The sequence below is a fragment of the Folsomia candida genome, unplaced genomic scaffold (assembly GCF_002217175.1).
Source record: "Folsomia candida strain VU population unplaced genomic scaffold, ASM221717v1 Fcan01_Sc001, whole genome shotgun sequence".
In the NCBI taxonomy this organism is placed as follows: Eukaryota; Metazoa; Arthropoda; class Collembola; order Entomobryomorpha; family Isotomidae; genus Folsomia; species Folsomia candida.
The window spans coordinates 19,854,924-19,872,581 of NW_019091193.1; the positions used below are offsets into that span (position 1 = coordinate 19,854,924).

Genomic DNA, 17,658 nt, shown 5'->3' on the forward strand with positions numbered 1-17,658 from the left:
ATGCCACATGACAAACCTATAGCAAAATTGGACAAAGCAACACAAACTTGGAAGGATAGGGAATCAGCACGTTCATTCTCAATGAAACTCCACCGGCTGTACTTCCAAAGGTACATACATTATACGACTCGGCCAATTTATGCTTCTCCTTATGAATTAAATACTCACACCACAGCGTGACAAAACCAAACAGGGCGAAATCAACGTAGATAATTTGCTCAGTGCTAATCTCCATACTTACGTACGTACATATGCATACATGTACTACCAATTTTTTTTAAACCGCATGGAGGCCATGGAGAATTATTCTGCCTATCTGAACTTTCACCAGACATTTGCACCGTCCACTCAAGTGCCTAATAACACATTCTTCAAGCCGGTGATATCCTTACTCGGTTCGATCCCAACTTGCACAAAAACTGAGGAGTTTACTCTTTCCCAACTTTGTCGCAACTTTGTACTTTCTTCGGCTTCTTTGACATTCAAGCACAATTTCCAGTTTTAGAATTTAGTCATCATGCTAATATTTTTCCACTTTGCGGAATTAAAATATTATATGAAAAAGTTCTTATGTAATGCAAACCAGAGGAGAACTAGACCTTGTTTTAAATTATGAAAAATCTCTGGTAAATACTCACATGCAGGACATATCCATATCTGTCCGAAGGAAAGCAATATTGCTGATTCACAAAGAAAATGAAAAAAAGTGATATTGGTGAAGGTAATAAATTTGCAAATTGTTATCTTAAATCTGGTTTCTTCTGCTAAACTAACTTCTAATGGAAAAGTTGGTTGGCAGTTATGACTCACAGAACTGCAAGTTGGGAAGCGTGGGAAGTACGTGTTCATCGTTGTGGACGTACATATGTATGTACCACTGTATATCGACACACGTGTATATAAACAGCGTGTGTATGAACATGTCAAGTTATTTGAGAGAAAGTCGTGAAACTTTATCAACGAAGTCAAAGCTGGAAAAATCTGGCTTTGGTTTCCGATTTCTTAAATAAGTGACTGAGAGCGTGAGTGAAGATAGCTTGCTTACAAATGCATATGTATGCAATCAGTCTTGAGTTTCGCTATAGCATTCCGCTTGAATTGTAATTTAAAATACCAAGAATAGGAAGGAGTCAACACTTTAGCGTTCAGTAAAAGATGTGCAAGTCACATGTTCCTATCTATAAACGTGTTCATTTCTTGGAAGAAGTCAGTCTCCCAACCACCCCCACAAACCACGAGGCTTTCGTGTAAATATGTAAAGCATGTCATAATGTTGAATGACAGAAGTATTGCTATTCCAGAGGTCTGGTAGACCTAATGGTATCCGCTCGTCTCCTTGCTTTACACATAAACCCGCTGCTGACGTGCACGTATGTATATCTATAACCTTTTATAATGACAATAAAATATATAAAATGAGATATTTCTGGTAAAGGAAATGTTCCCTGGGACGAAATAATATCTTATAGACTCAGACAAGCAGTGGGGATGGGGCCCATTTAGACACCTCCTGCAACCGCTGGAGATGAGATGAACGCGGATGGAATATTATATAAGAATGGATTCACTTTTATTACACGCTAGTCAATGCCATGGCACAGGATGTTTGTGCCACTTTAATTCCGTGGATCGAGTTTCTCCCCCAACTTATTACCCACCACCATTAAGGACAACATCCACCTTAAGAAATTGCAAGGATATGCTGCATTCTTACATACATATGTATAACTCTGTCTGTTTGCCCATGTATACAAATTCCACCCAATCCATCAACATTGAGTCCCGATTATATAACTTCTGCTCTACTTGAATGCATCTTACAGGCTCGGATTAATAAGATAATTTACCAAGAAATCGTCCAAACAAACGGTGTAAAATATGGCACTGATTTCGTATCGCTGTTAAGAACACAAGAATTAGGCACGTATGCACATACGTATGTAAATTAAACCATGAAGGAAATTTCGCCTGCAACTTATTTTCTCGTCTCACAATGAATTCACAATGTACATGTATGCACAAAACGTGGTCATAAACTCGAGACAAGAATCCGGATTAACGTAATTTCGCTCACAATGCTGAGTTTACAAGGAAAACTGGATCGACGTTCTCAAGTTGGTCAGAACGAGTGGTGCTATTATTATTGTGATCACTATTAGCGTTCTTTATGACTAACTGCTCCCACACACCATGCAGACTTTCTCCCCAGTGCTTTCCCTCGTCTTCGTGGTGGGATGAAACGCCTTTGCCTGGCCACGCTCTCAGCTCCACTAACTCGGCTGACTCCACTCGCTGCCTCAGAGAGTCCAACTTTTGGTGGTGGTGGTGGTGGGCGAGGAGGAGAGAGCGGAGTCAAGTCAAGTCACACTTCTTTCCTCGTCTGCTGCTCCATGCAAAAAGGCTGCCAGTAGACTCGGTCCGGTTTCGATCCGACACCACCAGCGACCGAGAAAACCTTGGAATGTGGACCAAAGTGAAAACTCAATACTCACCCAGAGCCAACCACCAGGAACACTTTCTCCTCTTCTTCTTATCTCCCTGTCTCTCTCTCTCTCGCTCCTCTCCATTTGCGATGGAATGCTCACTCGCGAGATTCACAAAATTTACACACTTCACCCCAACATCAGGAATTGCCACTTGCAAACAAAACTTCAGCCTGCTACACACATTAGGAACTATAATTTGCGAGACTGACACCCGCAAACCAGGAAAGAAAAGAAGAAGACGAAGGACGGCGGCGTACGTATAAAAAATTTCCGAGTATTGACATAATCCCATTATTTATTTAGACGTTCCACCACCTGTCCCATTCTCATGAATGATATGACAATGACAAAGAACAATGTTTCGTGAAATTCTTCTGGGAACAAGAGCGAATCGTCACCTTTCTCCACCACTTCATTTCATCCTTCAAACTGCTGCTGAGTGCAAGACAATGACACGAATTTGACAGACGGACAGCGAAGAATAATGCGAAACAAGAATCACTATGGTGTGACAATAGTGAAATGGCACTCATATTATTATACCCACTGCTCCGTATTCCTCAAAGTGAAGGAAAATGGGGAAAATTAAGGTTTGTGGAATAATGGGAATAACGGATGATTGCGAGGAGAATACACACAAATAATATAAAGCATAAATCAATTTGGTATCCCAGATTCGCCGACAAAACCCACGGTGTACGTACGTCCGTACATATGCACGAATGGTGTAACAATGGCTAGCTGAGGGAAAGCAGCGGCCGAAATGAGAAAGTACTGTCTCTGGTTTCATGTCATGGAATGGAATCAGCAGCCGCCTAACGCTGATCCCTTTATTCTGAGGAATTGAATTGTAAAATTTCTCTCCGGTTTTCCCATCGATTCCATATCATCATCTATTTTGAGATTCAATTTCATCGGCACAGTGTGCTGGCCGGTTGTAGAAAGTTATTTTAATATCTACTTTTTCTCAGCGTTTCAGCAGATATTTCTTTGTTTTATTTATTTGCATGCTCATTTACACCCAATTAAAAGTAGCTTTACAAATGGGGCGTAATTACAATCTACAAGACACTAGAAGAAATATTTAATGCCAGCAACCACCCATATGCTTTAGGTTCATTTACACTGAAACTAATTTTCTCGGGTTGCAAGTCTTGCCTCTTTCTGTTTCTTTTTGGCACGCATAGTGTTACAGAACATGGTTAGATTTTTAATGCTCCCAGGATGCCCATCCCCTTAGACTTCAAGTGCCGAATCGAATATCAAAATATGGCAGACGGAGTGATGTGAATTTTTCTAAAGTTTCATATAAACCATCCTCATCCACTTTGCTCCTCATAATAATCCAACCTTCTCTATCTTATCAAGGCAGGCAGACGAGAGGACGGTGAAAACTCGATATTACAGACTCTCCACGTAGAGTGAGCGAGTTTTAGAGTGAGGAGCTCCTGAAGGGGAACCTATACGTGTGTATGTATGTATGTGCTTACGAAGTATCTATAACCAGGCCAAACTTGCCTCAGTATTTCTTTCCTCATTTTTCCAACTTCACATTTTCATTCAAGGAGGGAAAGTTGGGTCGGCGTCTCGTTTCTCCTTCTTGCATGAGCTTGAAATATGTGTGCCGACTTTTACTTAGTTCATTCCTATTTCTCATTGTATATCACTTTGTGATCAAATGTGGCTGTTGTTGGCTGTGCACACCAAATTTATACGAGACAGACCCAGGTGGGATTTCATTAAAATTGAGACAAGACAGCGCCTGGCCTCTTCCTCGATCTATGGATAAAGTGATGTACGAACGGAGAATAGAGCCCAGGATCGAATTTTGAGCCATGTCTGTTGTCATTAAGGAGTCTCTTCTTCTCATTTCTGAAAGGTGTATATACTTTCCAGTTTTGTAATTCAATGCGATTCAATAAGAAAATGAGTTTATCTGGGCTCTAGTTTATTGAAAATGGGAATACTGATCTATGTACGTGCACCACCCTTTGCCATTCAGTCTGCACATTTTCAGGAAACGTTTTCACATTAAGCTAATAGGAAATTAATTCTACTTCGATACACATCAATGCAGACACATGGCGCTTCTGGGAACTAATAAAATCCTTCCAAGTCCACAGATACAAAGTGAACACTGAAATCTGTTGTATTTGGGGTATTCTGAGTTCAGCAAGATTTCTTTGATTAGAAATCCTAGTGTTTCAATGGAACGATTGTCATGAAGGTTTTGTGTATGATGGCTGTTGAGCAGAATTCAAGCCATTAATTGATACAGTAATCTTGCAAACTCTCACTTGACACCTACAATCAACCTCTCATCTGTTTCCCATAAGCAACGAACTCTCCCCCCACATTTGCATAAGGAACACACCGACAGACACACACACACGTAGGCAAATATACACACAAGGCTCAGAACTTCTTGTTTATATTTGTGAAGGAGCTTATGCCATGAAGAAGTTTAGTTGGGTGTTACTTGAACACTTTAGAATTCCGTCGTCCTCGAGTCATTCATTTTGCAATATTTAACATATATTTAGTCAGAATAGTGATGAACTCATGATCCTCTGCAATTACTGTTCGGCTAAAACTTTGGACAGTAAAGGCTTTTTGGAGCAATGCTGTTTAGTTTGCTTACTCAAAATGCACACATCTTTTTGCACTTGACTAATCCTCATGAATAAATCAATTCATAACGGTGTGTTTCCATTCCACCAGCTCCTCGTAAAATTTCATGTAAACATTTTACAAAGGAGGATGTTTGGTTACTTTTCTTTGCATATTTACCTATCCCTGAATATGTAAATAAGAAATGAATACTTGATCGGGCAAACTACGGTTGCGTGTTGGCTCAATTAGACAATATTTAATAATGCCAAAAATTCAGAGAGAAATATGTATGAAGCATTTCAAAGGGAATGCACGACACACGTGTGCACACATCTAACATCCGTATACACACACATATTTATGCACATAGGCCTTTGCTATTTTTCTTTCACCCGTTCTTATATCAATTAGCTGAAGAACAGCACAAACAAATATGTAGCATTATGAAATTAAAAGTTGTTACTAAAAGAAAATGGCAGCATACCAGAGCAGGATGCAAATACAATTATGTAGATTTCCACCTAGTCTGGTTTGCCATTGTTACTGCATAAAGTTATTAAAGTGATAAAGTATTCAAAAACGGTTATTACAATGGAAATGTGAAATAATGCGATAGGATGTGATATTACGGATATGTGAACGGTTCTCCGCTGCTGAGACCAAATGGTTTGTAGCTTTCTACAAATGTACAAGTGTAGTGTTCTGGAATGAATGATAATCACAAGATAAAAGTCTAATGATAATATTTACAATAACATAATGGTGTAATGACAAAAGTAATATGACAACGGGGTACGATACGATACGAGGGAGCAAACTTTATTCATTTTGACTCTCTGCCATGTCTGCAGAGCCTGCCTATCTATCTAATAATGGGTATGCAGGATATGCTGCTGCTCAAGAAATGTAATGTGACTTTCTATAATAAAGGGTGGTTCATTCTGCACCACAAACTGTACATTTATATGTTGGCTTAGGCGAATCCATGAAAAATTACAAACCTTTTAATGACTGTACTTATGTACGTAACTTAATTATAGTTAAAATTATTTTCATTAAGACGGAGACCTTCCATTAATTTCACTAATTAACCTTTCATTACAAAATTTTCATTAAGACCAAAGTATGCTAATTTGATAATCCAATTTGTTCAAGGTATTTCTGTTGCGTGTAGCGGTTAAAGTGTTTGAGGTAAAAATCTCGCCTGTCTTAATCGATCATTTCAACTTCCGGTCAGGATATTACAAAGTTTAATACAATCAGCAGAGTAATAAGTAAAACTAATTTAGGTGTTGGAGACCATTGGCAAAAATCGGAAAAAAATTGATAAGGAAGATTTGCGACATTTTGAACTCTCATTTCCCACAATGTACCAAGTGTGAGTGGAACACCCTTTAGCTATTTAGCAGCAGGAGATTTTGTCACCCGTGATAATTCCATTTTCCTCTGGAACAAAGGAAACCACATTGAGAATGACGACGAGTGTGATACGAACGCATAAATGAAATAAAGTATAATGTTTTATGCGCGGCAGCAGCTATGCACCACGTTACGATAGCATTAATGCTCTTCCTTGGCTGGCTTGGTGAAAGTTGCAAACTGAGCAAAAGTCAAAAAATACATTTTCCGCTAGATAAAGGCTTGCAGAAATGCCAAATGTGCATGCATGCTAAAATATACCTAATAACAAAGACCCAATAAATTTTACTTTCTAAGGTACGTAGCCTTATGGAGCTTAGGTATTTAGCGTGCTCATGGAGTACGTATTAGTACGTAGGCATTCTATACAGTTAAAGATTCAGGATTACAAAAATTAGCACATTTTATCTCTACAACGTTCTACAATGAAAGTTTGGGACTGCACAATGATGCTCATTGTGTGGATCAAATTTTATGCCTGCTGACCCAATTCCGTCACTCAATTTGTATTTAGAATTCAACTGGACACTAATGTAAGTCGGCAGTATAGCGCCAGTGTGTTGTCCAAATTCGCCACAGTTAAACCAGTTTAAATGCCAAATCACCTGCTGAAATAGCCTGGTCGTACAGTCGGAGAAGGGAAAATCAATTTTGTTACGAAGAAAGAACAATAGTGAACGAACAGTGGTTCTCATTATTTTATTTCGTTCGTTTCGACACAAAAGTGTAGGTTTTCTCCTCTTCCTTTCGTGTCACTAGCCTCGCATTAGGCAAAAGTGGTCACAAATTGTGACTCAGAATAGAACTATTTGCTTTTTGCCTGAAACTATCCCACTTCTATTACACAACTGCGTCAGAAATAACTCATTTACATGCTCATCCATATAATATCTATTTGCATATGATTTGGTGATTCAAGAAGCTTTTGAAGTTACATTTAAAAATCAACTTTTAAGAAAATCAGTCAAACAGAAAGCTTTTAAGATTGCGAAATGAACATTCAAAAATATTTCAAGCACAAGAGTAATTTGAGCAGTGGATTCTATGATAAGCCAACGCTTTTACACTAATGAATATTGAAGAACGAAGAGTGAAGTCAGCATTTTCACAACTTATTGCGAGCATTCTGTTGACCGAAGGTCTTAATAAACGTCACCAACCAGCACAAAACGTCTGTAATATGAATGCTGCCTGGTTGAGTATAAACTCCAAAATGCAAACTAGTCGTGTCAATATTAATGCCGGACATGGTATCATCGTTAGTTGCGAACGGAGACCACTTCATGGTACGTACTTATTTGGAAACCTCGTTTGTGTTGATCCGACCAAACTCGCTCATTAAAAGCAGGTGACTCAATTACTTACTGAGACTGCAGTGCAGCGCTGCTTTCCCATCATTATTTCCTAAAAACAGCGTGGACATCGCAGCACAAATGCATAATTTCCTTCTCATCCCACAAATCAATGGTCTGTGCACCTCCTTATTTATGATGTTGCACCCAAAACAGAGCATGCACAATGAAACCCATTTTGACTTCGGATTATAGTAGGTTGGCTTGCATATCATGGAGAAATCAGAGAATGAATAAATAAACAAATTGAATAAAAACAGCTGGACTTTTATAAAAAAAAATACCGACTTGTATCGATTATCTCTCATACCAAACCAAAATGTGCATAGCTGTAAAAGGCATAAATGTTTTCAATAATATTTTGTACCTTTAGAAAACTATTAGATGATGAAAAGTGACTTGTTGATGATTCTGTCCTTTCTATCACTTTATTTATCAGCTTGTCGTAACTTTATTATTCATTTGTCTACATCATTAATTCATTACTGATGGATGTATTATGTAGCAAGGTGGTATTCACTAACAGAGTTAGTCCGACTAACCGGGTAGCACAGTCTAATTGCAAACAATGAATGTAAGTATTAATCACCGAAATAATTATGACAGTCTTCCCCGGAATTCAAAATGCTCAAATCTCTTATTTGTACTAGAAAGTAGGGCAGGAAACTATTCACAAAACAGCACTTTCCAAGGAATAGTAGCGTTGGTTCTCACTGCACCATAAAACTTGAAATAAACAAAGAAAGGGAATAAAATATCTCCCGTTATTGTTGTTGATTGTTGTGTTGGCCTCAACTTTGTCTCATCGCATTTATTTGTTTTCTCCATTCATGTTTCAATTGTACTTGAAAGTACATTTTATTCCATTCTGCTTTCTGCTACCGGCGGTTCCTTAGAAAATCGAATATTTGGTTTTGTCTTCATTCTAATCAAAAAAGAACGCTGCAGGGCAACAGAAACAAGAAAACAATCATTTGACTGGTTTTTTATAAGTTTTCTTTTCCCTCTCGCTGATGATATTGCAATTATTTCCTTCCGGCCACTTTTAATTACAGCCGAGAAATGAGTCCACCCTTGCAGTGAAAGCGTTCGATCGGGTCATCCTCACTTCTAGTCCAGGCAGGAAATACATAATAAGAATGCACCCACCTCTTCCGTCGCGTCTCACTTCACCACGTTTCCAAAAACCTATCAGTGCATCGACCAACCAGAGTTCTTGTCGCACGAGGAGCCACCAATTTTGGAGGACTGATGACCTATGTATCCACTGCAATGATGTGACGTGTTGGGGCGAATGCAGACAACGGACTTCACTCTTCTAACTCTATTTTATGTTGCTTTATTATTACGTCCTGGATTTAGAGGATTGTCTATTTCATTTCCACTGCCTGAGAAGACGCAAAGAAAGTTTAGTCCCACATCAGGTTTCTCCAGAGAGTGAAAGTCTTATACCAAGTTGAGTCTTGCAGAGACTGGGGAGGAACGAGCACATCATGGACACTTGGTCTTCGTAATGCGGTTCGGTATTGTTATTGTTTGTATGTTTGTGCACCATTCAGAGCGAGAGAGAGAGCGGAAAAGAGTTGGACTTAGAGGAGAGAAATTGGGACTTTCACTTGAACTGGAGGAAGCGAGACCAAGGAGGACTGCTGGTGAGGCAGACTTGGTCGGTCGTCGTGGCTTGACTAACAGACCGGGGTTGGCCTGAGCTTGCCACCACCACCCGGGAGATATCTGGTGGTTCGGCTCTTCGGGACTACAAAATGTGAAATCCACCAGAGTCTCTTATGAGCAAGACATTCATTCATGTAGGGCAGCCAGCAGTAAAGGAAGCAGGCAGCCCACTTGCCACCAACGCCATACATTCATGCATGGTCCACTTACATGGAAGCGGCGACTAATGGGATTTAGCACAATTACGAATAAATGTCAAGAGCCTAAAGGATCCGAGTCGGGGAATTTTTAAACTTTGGTGCCACATGGAGATGTCTTTCAATTGAGCTAGGTTTGGGATTGATCACAAAAAATCCATGACGTGGGACATGGTGGATGCCATACAGGCCGTACCAGTTGTCTTACTTTGTCCAGGAGAAATACCTACTTTGCAGTAGTTGGAACTCTGCCGTGCTTCCAAAAAGTATACGGAACACGGTTGATAACCAAGGCGAAGAATGTTTTATACGTATCCAACCAATGCCAACCCCATCATCGCACCAACACCGCAATCGCCTACCTCGCTCAATACCTTTTACATTCGCTCGAAAATCTTTTCTTGTCTTGGTTCAGCTTTTCCTCAGAACTTTGCGAGCATGATATGCATTCCGATTTTCTCCTTGGTCCTCGCATTACATCAATATCAATTTATAGACTTGTGGGCCTTATGTGCATGCATTCACTCAAAATTACGGGGTGAAAATTTATATTTCACATTGAGGATACTTAAATATTTCAAACTTTAGGAACAAACACATGAAAAAAATCAACGTATCAAAAACTTTGCTAAGTATTTCCCATCTTTTTGGTCACATGCACACGCTATTTATTTGCAGAGAAGCATATCAATATACGAATGACTTGGCATAAATCGAACGTGTTTGTCATGATTCGTAGGAGAATAATGAAGGGAATGTAGAATACTTTTTGCAAACAGCAGCCGAGCCAAAGCCAACGTGTGAGAAGGAACGTGTGAGCTATGTGCCAGGAGAAAGTAACGATCCATCAATAAAAACATTTGCGCATGCAACCAAAAAATGGACGAAATTACTAGAATGACTTCAATAACTTATGGAGTGCAAACTAACTTTCTCCGCAAGATCTTCGAGAATAGGAGAAAGAGAAAGGCTTCCTTCATGCAGTCGTCGCTATCACATTCTCACAAGAATTGTTTGAAGAAAAAAAACTTTACTATCCTGCCGCTGGTTGTGAGTACATAAGCTTCTGCATTGTACAAACGTGTGTGATAAGTCATGCCCATGCCCATACACATATAAATATGCCGTGTTTTGAATAAAAGGAGTGAACAAAGGAGAGTCATTTCCGTTTGTATGAACGTATGTATACATGTGTAGGTACATATGTAGGTGGACAAAAAATCACACGAGTATCGATATCACACGCATGTACAATCATATTCACAAAAATCACAATTTCGTCGAAAATTCTGTCTCCGCATTCAATCACTCACTATTAATGATGATTTATTTGCATCAATCCTATATTGAACGTGTGCCAACACAAAAGAGTAGTTTTATTTTATTCAATGGAATCACAGTATATGCAGATACAAACAATATTGCAAACAAGATGTTGAATACTAGGACGTGCATAAAAAGTAGACCAGTTGAAATTTGGGTAAATTTCAATTTTAAAATTTATTTTTATGTGTGGCAATTCAAGCATAAATCAAAATCCAATTTATACTAACTGATTTTGTACAAGTGTGTTCGAATGACAAGTACTGACAAGAATTTCAGTGTTGAAAAATGAAGCATGGGAATTTGCGAAACTCGTACAATTTTCTATACACGTACATACATTTCAGTAAGAGAAAGTCCTCTTGATTTAATTACATTGATATTTGATCAAATCTTTTAAAAATCTTTTAAAATTTCAATTGAAAGTTAGTTTATATTTTCAATAAAACAATGCCTCAATGTTTATACAAAGTTCAAAGTTTCGCAAACAAGGACTGACGAATGATTTCATGAATGAAACTAACAATTTACATACGCTTTCATGTTGCTTTGAAGATGAAATGCAATCGGTTTGCAATTTCCTCCTTGTAGTTTACGTGTTTTGCGCTTTGATGGATTTTGGGCTTAGTAAAGCGTATTACAATTGGGCGATGCATATACTGCTTATATTCATGTGTACTATATTGTATGGATTATACTTCATAGTTACACCACATCCTGAATATCTGTATATTGCCTGACTGACTTTTGCTACCGGACTGCCCTTTCAAAAACTAAATATCCAGAGTAAAAGCATGTGACGTACGTTGTGTGAGTGCGGGTGCAAATGCTTTTGATACGTTTTTTTGTTTAACTCGGTCACATTGGATGCGACTCACATACATTTCTACACAATATATATTCCCATCTGTCATGCTTTCACCCACCTCTCATCGTCCACCGTGTCGCTATGAAAATATTTTTACAAAGGCTGAATTTATATTACAGTGACAGTTATATAGGTCAATTAATTATAATTTACATATGGAGTAGAAAGTCATGTATTTTGTATTAATTATTATTGATGGACTATGCTTGGGTGGAGAAATTATGCACTATATGATAAAATGTGATTTAAATTAAAATGTGATTCAAAAGTTACTTGTGACATCAACGTGAAGATATTTTAAAATTTACTTATTTTATATGCATTCCATAACTTCACCAATTCACTTTTCCTAGCCTTGTATCATTTCATATACCAAAGTTTAGTGTGATCGTGTGCATGTAGCTTAAATTGAGACAGGAGAGTGCAAATTACATTTCGTGAAACAGGAAGTCATACGAAAGACAGTGTAAGTACATGCAGTCCGAGTGGTAGAGGATTATGGAGTCAAGATTATACTGCAAACTTGGTATTTGTAAAAGATGGCAAGGTTTAGCTGTGATGTGAGAAAACCGGAGTAGCTCAGAGAGAGGAGCCAACCAGGTATGCTCCACGTTGGCAGCTTGGAGGAAGAAAAGGTGGAATTATTGCTTTCCTTGCCCCATTTGCCCCATTCAACATTCAAGATGTGAAGTTGGTTCAATACCGTAGTTGCCAAGATAGCTCCAAAATTCATCCATGTGGGAATGCACCCATACTTTCCGTCCATCCTATTCTCAATATTTATCAGATTTCCTGCTACGCCGAATGTTATTGACAAGTGAACGGAATTTGAAATTATTACCGGGGGGAAAATCAGTATTGCATAACAAGTTTTTTTTGCATGGTATAAGTTACGCTGCAAACGGCGAGAGACATGTTGACTGACCCCATGAACGAACACTAGTCAACCATTATGTTGAGCAAAATACCGAAAACAGCGCCAATCTTGCTTCTCAAATATTCTAAAAATACCCAATATTTACCCTTTCTGTTCACCTCACCTTCTACTTCTTTCACTTTACAAGTAGCCAAAGTTTTGAGCAAATTTGAGCATTTTTCTTTCTTCACACAGCAGGATAAGCCCGGTAAAAAACCTTCCTTGTGCATGTATGGGAAATCGTTGAGTAAATATGCCTTCATCCGGTCGGTGGATCGAGGGGTTGTTTGTTGAGACCGACTTCCAATGTATTTAGTTGCCATGCTTAGTTTGGTCGAGGAAAGGTATTTCTGCGTGGAGCAGATCGGATACTGATATACACGAGGCAACTACACCTACTATCTCTCGCCCTCGATGAAAATAGTCACACTTTGGGCTTGAATAGTCGTAAGCACTACCTACGTGCATACCTACATAGCTGATTTTTGTAGGTAGCCATTTTATGACCAGAGCGTTATACTGCTTCGACATCGTTTACGCCGTGCTGTCGTGTCATGCTTTATTGCTTTACTTATTTGCTCAGCTCAAGTAGATAGAAGAACTGCTCTTCACTTACTCGTCTGAATCACGAAGTGGCCCAAACACACCCAGCCAAAATTTACTTTATACGTTTTTCTGCACGCGAAATTTTCGGTGACACTACTTGGTCAGGCTGAAAGTAAATGCTACATCAAATTCTGGCTGTAAAGAAATATTATGCAGTGCTTTTCTGGTAGGTTGCACAAATACTAATGGAATGAGTTGCACGCTCGGTTCTGACAAGTCAGACGATAGTGCCAGCCAGCTTTCTTTTATATTCGAAGCTACTTAGAGAAAGGTCGAGGTCCTGGACACGGATGGCGCAGAGATGTCCCAGGAATGCGATATTTTTGTCATTCATTTTCGCCATTTCCATCAATGTGTGATCTTTTATGACACAAATGTCCAAAGAATGTGAAAAATTAACATTTCTTTAGAATTCATATAAATTTTTAGCTGATAGTCTTTAGGATATAAGATCGGAATAGCTCACTATCAGTTATGTGCATTCTCATGACTTACACATATCTCAATCCCAAGTATTTAAAATAAATAATTTTCTAAACCTGTAGTGGAGCAAGTTTCATGTGTCAACAAAAAATGTCCTGCCCACATAAATCTTGGACTACCCACCTCATCAAATTAGAATTAGATTTGTATCTCTTCTTCTCCAGTTTAGAAGCAAGAATGGAATACTTTTTTGTATCCTCACCTTTCTTTAGTGGAAATTGTGAAGCAAATCCAGGTGTTACTCTATTTTATCTTCACCGGATTTAGTAGGAATTTAGTGCGAGAGAAAAAGGGAGTGAAAAGTACAAGGCCGACACATATTTTGGCCCGAATGAGCTCTCTTCCTGTCTACATTTATTCACATTGTGCTGGAACTTATATAACTGGCCGACATGGACCTAGTACAGATATCACTGTGTTGTGTGTATGCTCGTCGCTTTCTTGATTTGAACACTCCTAATCAACTATGCATGCCTCATTTATTATTAACTTTCTTTGCTTTCTCCAACTTTCTTCCTTCCAAGTCAACCAGCAGCCACACATGACCCGCGCTTACTCGCACCACGTACTCACTTTTAGAGCTAATTCACCCGTATGAACTGGGTGAATGGGTTAAATGGGTCAAGGTATGTATATCCTGTTCCTGCGGTTAAATTGTCCCAATAATTGAACCAATAAAGAATGTCTCACCTTAATTTTATTACTAATTCTCACCGATTAAATACGACTAATGATACAAAGCACAGTTTTGAGGTTTCCTAAATACATAATACGTGGTTCCAACATTTGCATTTTGTACAGCATTGGCGAAGGTGCATTTCTAGAGAAATACAGTATGCCAAATTCTATTTTCACATTATTTTCCTTGTGCACCTCTATGGTCTCCAAAAGATAATCGGATTTTTAGGTGGAGAAGGTGGTGTGTTTTCGACATGCGACGACAAATGTGACAATCTAAAAAAATCAATTTAAAATCCGCCAGACACAAAAAACCTTCAGTCACAGCCTCACACTTCAATCACAATGTTGAACTACATACCTATAACGTAGTTACTACATAAATTCGTAATAGTTGCATATATGAGAATCTTGTATTTTCGTATCAAATTAGTAGCAATTATAGTTACAATTGTCAATAAGATAATATAACCTACAAACAAATCAAACTAGGCACACGCTAAGTTTTGTGTGGTAGTAAGTGTGTAGATCTGCAATCAAGATTCAAGATATTATGAGTCAAATCCAGAAAAGTTAGTACCAATTTTAATTTTAGAAATTAATTAATACGACAAGAGGTCGCATTAAATCAAAATTGCCAGTTCCAGGTGGGGTACTTGTTATGGCGCTGACAGAACTATAATATGCTGTGGTCTTCAACTTATTAAATCGTTTTATTTGGAAATTCGTCTGACAAACCTTCTTAAACAGACGTAATTCTACCACCAACCACATGACAAGGCTCCTAAAAAGTCGGCTTGATTTTGTCATCTTAATTTTTCCTGCCCATCAAACTTGCTCAAACAGATGTATAAAATACAAATTCACTTTATTGGAAATACTTCCAAACTCTTCAGGTACGTAATATTTCTCTCTGCATGTGACGTAGTGACGCACACATTTGTCAACTATGTAAGAACCAGAAAATCTTACTTAATTCTGACGAAAACCTCATATTTCTAGTTTCCAGTTTGAATTATTGCATTTTTATATGCACACGCTACGCTATTTGCTCTCCAACCAACTACCCTACGCCCATACATAAATCAAACCCTATCCTGTTTCATCGGTCTTTATTTAATTATAAATCAAAATTATCTTGGTTCGATGGACAAATTAAACTGAAACAAAATCAGAAAAGTTTTTCCTTTCCATTTAAACAACTTTGGATTTTGGCCTTTCAGAGCATCAAGTTTAAATTAAATGCTCAACATTGGCTAAAACATCCAAAGAAGAATGTTTATACTGTGCATCTTGCTAACTAAACTTATTTCATTCAGAGAGAAATGTCGCCTTTGATTAGTAATCGTTCCATGTGTAGTGTAAAAAGGTGGAGTTTGTCTTTTGAAATGTAAATAGTTGAGTCTTGAAGAAGGCGTTATTTGATAAATCTCGTGAACAATTGACATCAACTTTTAACCCAGATCATCACTGTTCGATCCTTGATCATGGATTTAGGCACGTCCATTTTTCGTCAGGGTGGAAAGTGGAAGAAAAGAACTGGAAGAGGAAGGCCCAGCTGGTAGTCCTAATCAAAGTGTCACTTCTTCTTGACATCACTACAAAGGGTTTTAATGGGACAGGATATCCGACAATATCCACTCGGCCCAAGCATGCAGAATGGTGAACCCAAGTCGTCATCCTGCATTCTTTACCTCGCTTTCTCCTCGCCCAAGTTCAATTTGGTCTCTCTCTCTTCCAGGCTGCGACCCCATAATTCATCTCCGTTTAATCAAAGAGAAAATGGATGGATCCACTTTAAAATGTACTTGTTCAGAAGAAGTTACACTTTTGCTGTGCTATTATCCCACACTGTCCGTCGGACAAAATGGCCACCGACCAACCGACTGTCATCGTTATTCAAGAACATAACGCAACTCAGCTTTTCCATTTTTCAGCTCAAGTCAGGCGAATCTCTGATCTGATAGTGACAGGGCGTGATTGATTGCCACTTTTTGACTTTCTGACTTTGATTCTTGTCTAGCACATGGAAATTGATCACAAACCGTCCCATTCCTCGATTGAATTTAGTTTTTCAGAATTGAGCAGTGTAAAGTTTAATGGTTGAGAGGCGTTGGTTTTGGAAACTAGTGAAGCATCGTTCGTTGTAACTTTGTCGATTAAACAAACAGTAAATCCATTAATGACGCATGACTCTAATAAAAATCCTAATGTTACTGAATGATAAGAAGACGTGTGAGTATGTGCGGTGCACGTAATCATGTCTTGAAATGGACACTCTGATAGCTCCTCCGAGTTCATGTAAAGAAAATAAAGTATATGCTCAGCCATATTAATCGGTTTATGCATAAACTGCTCATATACGAGTATACGTATGTAGATGATGGTATTTTATTTCACTGCTTGACTCATAAAGCCCTTTATTATTATGAAACTGTTTAGAGTGAGAAAATATCACACCAAATATATCACTGAGCTCGACATAAATTTTATTTTCATGACAAACCTTCACATAATAAATCACATAAACTGGCCACCATTAAGGTCAGTCCAAGGAATGGAAGATTCGGTTCAATGGGTTTGGCCATGTTGCGGTCCAACTCTATTTCGTTCGTTTCCCTGCACTTAATTCTGCTTTTGAAGTGAAGTCATTACTTTCTATCCCACACAGACAAACAAAATTGATATTTCTATCTTTGTCGGATTTTTAGCTGGGCGTAGATGAAATCAAATATAAGAATGTGCAGTTATAAGATTATAACGACTAGAATCTAATAACGAGTCTCAGACGACGTTGCTGACCAGCACTGATAAAGGATGCTCCACCCGAATGGGATAATCCCTTTGGATAATTCGGTATGCTTTGATGTGCAATCCAATGTGCAGATTGGCATAGAAACTATGTTCCTTCTTAGGACGTGGAGGAGATAAGTCAACCAAGTTCACCTAAATAATTTGGCATCAGTCGCATGAGTGGCTAATCTTAAGTAATTGCATAACTACACAAGGAGAAGCTGGACTTTAAGGAAAACAAAGTGCGAAT

The 17,658-nt window shown here is 38.4% G+C and overlaps 1 protein-coding gene across 4 annotated transcripts in view; it reads right to left on the minus strand.

Moving 5' to 3' along the window:
- LOC110842289 (potassium/sodium hyperpolarization-activated cyclic nucleotide-gated channel 3) overlaps nt 1–17,658 on the minus strand; it is an 86,110-nt gene that overhangs the window by 38,322 nt on the left and 30,130 nt on the right. Inside the window, exon 1 of one of the 4 annotated variants that reach the window (XM_035851560.1) lies at nt 2,075–2,278. The exons of the other annotated variants lie outside the window; for them this stretch is intronic. The gene's annotated coding sequence lies outside the window, so the exon portion shown is untranslated. Of the gene's footprint in view, nt 1–2,074; nt 2,279–17,658 lie in introns of those variants that run through there. 4 annotated transcript variants of the gene reach the window in all.